Here is a 3,901-nt window from a genome sequence, read left to right as displayed (position 1 = left end):
TCTCCAACCAATAGAAACACTTTCGTATCATCGTACCATCGAGCATGGGACACAGGCTTAAGCCCTCGAAAATATACAGGATGTCCCATCTGTAAGTCCAGATGGTTTTAGAGCCCCGAACTTGTACAAAGTGGCACGTTCCCAGTAAAGAGCCTTTTCAGGTCCATCGTTGTAAAAGTTTGTAATAATAATTCAGCGCCGTAGTTGTAGGTCACTGCGAAGAGAAATTGGATTTTCGTATGCTGTACGCGACTTACAATTTATACCGCCATATTTCAGCACGTGAACCGGACAGCTTAGATTATTCAGTTTGCAAAAGTTCCAACTGGAATGGAATTTTGACGCAATTCTGTTATATAAGCGGAGAGAGGATGGGGCGGCTCAATCCTCTTTCGTAAATCCCATCAGGACTTTTCCGTGTCTCTCAGTTGTATGCAAGAGTGGAAAACAAGCACAATATTGAAACTGATTAAAGGCCGTGCTAACAGACTGGGCCAAGAAAAAGTTTTGGAAACTATAACCACCTTTAGTGAAAGTTTAATTAGAGAAACCTAGCACTCAACAACCTCAACCGAAAAGGTCTCCATTATTACTGCGAAATTTTGCCCGGGTTTCACGATAATTCAATTCGTGTTCAGTAGTTCATCAAAAATTGTACAAGAAAACAAATAAATCAAGGATAATTTAATTGAATAGATTACAAAGCAGAAACAGTTCGAAGCACGACAAATAGAACTTAAAAAACACCGGAGCAGACGCAAATTATCAAACGACCCAAAAAACTATTCATAGTTCTACAGACGAGAAGAGCAATGGGTGTAAAGTAATCAAGCAAAAAAACCTACCGAAAAGTAACAACCGGGTACAGAAAAGTAATAAACAACAGCTCATTTAACTAAGCAGCTTCTAAAACATAAATTGTCTGAAGCACAAAAGTAGCAACCAAAAAACGACTAATTTGATATTTTTATCGGTCTCATATTTTCGCTTCTACCCCTTTGAGGGCTAGAAATTTGCCATAAAACCCTATTAGTAAAGTATAGTGCTGCAAAAGAGCAATCGAAGAGACCCCAACGACTGATCAAATATTTCTGACCGTTTTTGAAATACAGCGTGTTTTGTAGTTCGAGGGACTTAAATTATGACATTGGTCCTACCTTTATATGTTTTTTACTGATATTTGCAACCTCAGGTACCTGAATTGGGCAAAGCTTTAAAAAATCGTCAATTTTTTTTAATATCAAAATAAAGCTTCATAGGCCGAAACAGTGACTAATTCTTCTGATCGCTAAAGTTTTCAATCGAAAACTCAGCTCTTCAGTTGGGCTTTCCTTGCAATTACAACCGAGTCATAATATTTGCCTTTTTAATAAAAATCCTGCGGCGAACAGTTTTAAGTTTTCTGTTAATTGAAACCGTCTTTTTCGGTCCAAAGCCCCATCGATTCCCAGTGAGTAAATTAATACTCTCGTCGGCAAAGTTTAATTAAAAACTGTTTATGATAACTTAAGACGTTAAGAGGTTTGAAACTAATGGGTTTTTAGGCCGTCGTTCGGTATATATTCTTCTTGACGTTTCGCAAGCACGAGTGGCTTGCATCTTCAGAAGTGGTTTGCATCCACAAGCAAAGCCCCACCGATTCCCAGTGAGTAAATTAATCGTCTCGTCGGCAAAGTTTAATTAAAAACTGTTTATGATAACTTACGGCGTTAAGAGGTTTGAAACTAATGGGTTTTTCGGGTTTTAGGCCGTCGTTCGGTAGAATTTCTTCCTGACGTTTCGCAAGCTTGCTTCCACAAGCAAACCACTTCTGAAGATGCCAAGCCACTCGTGCTTACGAAACGTCAGGAAGAAATTCTACCGAACGACGGCCTAAAAACCCGAAAAACTCATTAGTTCCAAAGAATGGCTTCGAAAATCTATCTCTTTTGTTAAGAGGTTTGTTGAAAAAAAAACTGTTTTTTTCGCAACATTTGCTTGTTATACCTATATGTGACCCCAATTCCACTTACCGCGTTCCAGAGCCGAAATTAATATTAATAAGGATAAAGCGACGCCATATGAGGGCAAAATTTATGGGAAAACTTTAAAGTTTTCGCAAGTTTAATGGATCGTGGATGTGGACGTGTGAGTGTGGGCAAAATTTAAATTAAAGACGACTCGATGCACGGAGCGCTTTTCCGATAAGAATTGCGCCGACGATTAAAACAATAGACCAGAAAGCGGAACTGGGACAGAGAAACTTTTCAGTTTAATAATTCACCACTTTGCTGAAAGATTCATTTTAATGACTCGGCCGGCCGGATCTTGAGCAGAGAAACGGCGTCTTGGCAAGGACGAAAGTACTCAAAATTAATTAATAAAAGAGTTGATAAACAGTCGGTGATAAAACGCTAAGATACATGAAGGATGAATGGTTCATTGGCATACAAGCAAACAACGAAAATGTTGACGTTTACTCCCACTTGAAAGCGAGTGGGTTGGCTGGGACAAAAACACCCTGAAAAAGTGCATCTAATAAAGGAAATAAGCATAAAATTCAAACGATACGGACTCGTCCCTCTGGTCAAATCCCCGGCATCGGAGGGCTCTATTCCTTTTCCATGTAATGGAAAGAGAGGCTCGGGAGTGGAGGGCTGGGGGTGGGTTTATTAGCGCCTCCAGCCCATTCTCCAAAATGTGGACGCTTTGTTGCTGGAAAAAGAATCTTTTGGTTTGGATTTATACAACTTATTTTCCGTACTTGAAGCTTTGCAAGGTGTTTTCTAGGCAGGCAGACCAATTTTTGAATGGAAAATTGATGGAATGATGGTAGAAGTGAAAGTTGCAAATGGACACTAGTTAACACTGTGTTGAGTTGCGCTTTTGAGCTGTTGCTAGCTGAGCTAAAAAGTTTTAACTCATGGGCTAAAAACGGAAAAAGCCAACCGCAATTTTGAACAAAATTAAAGACTCCTCAGAGCGATGAGGGTGACGAGTTTTCCAAACATTTACTTGATTAATGCCCGGTTTCCGAACTCCAACATATCGGTTACATAAGCTTATGAGTCTCATAAACTACCAAAATCGCGACTGTTGGGTTTCTCAACGTCTGTTTAAAGCTTATTGGTTCCATAAGTTATCCAATAGATATCTACTCGAAGATGGATGGATATCGGCTTCATAACGTCTGACGCAAGCGTGTGGGGTTTGTTTTGATTTTTACAACAGAGCGATTCTAACCTAACATAACCTATTCTTATTACATAACAGCATTGCATAACAGTTTTGTTTTGTTTAACGTATAAAAATTTATTATAGTTATTTAAAATAGATAATTCGAGTTCATTTTCTGATGATGAAATTATTGAACTTCTAAGTTATATTGAACGGCCAAGTCGGTATCCTGAACGAGAAGACCAAATGAACAAATATGGAGATTCTGAATTTCGCGACAGGTTTCGTTTAACGAAACACTGTTTTAGTGTATTATTGGACCTTATTGGGGACTGCCTTAAAACATATACTGTGAGAAGGAATTCATTGTCCGTTAGTGAACAGTTATGCTGAATTCAGATAAAAACCCGAGAGCTTTTATACCAAATCTGTGGCGGTTTTTTGAAACATCTTCAAACCATATGTTTACCGACCGATTAAAATGCGTTTTTTTGTGGCGTCATCTAGCTTGCGATGCACAAAAGTGAAAGTTCTTTACTATCCGCTTCTTTTTTACCGGGATTTTGCACCTTCCGTACTACCAGTCAAAAATGGAACATACCCTATCAAGCAGTTCCCTCTGTCGGTCGAATTAAAAAGGTACTAATCAGGGCAAATGTTGAGAAACCGGGCATACACGCTTTTGCTTTCTCTGATCGTTTTTTGGGAAAACTTGTTTTTCCCACAAATCACCAAAACGGTTTAT

Source organism: Dendroctonus ponderosae, unplaced genomic scaffold (genome assembly GCF_020466585.1).
Source record: "Dendroctonus ponderosae isolate FM_Combo_2020 unplaced genomic scaffold, Dpon_F_20191213v2 Dpon_F_20191213_6, whole genome shotgun sequence".
Classification (NCBI taxonomy): Eukaryota; Metazoa; Arthropoda; class Insecta; order Coleoptera; family Curculionidae; genus Dendroctonus; species Dendroctonus ponderosae.
This window is presented reverse-complemented; position numbering follows the sequence as displayed.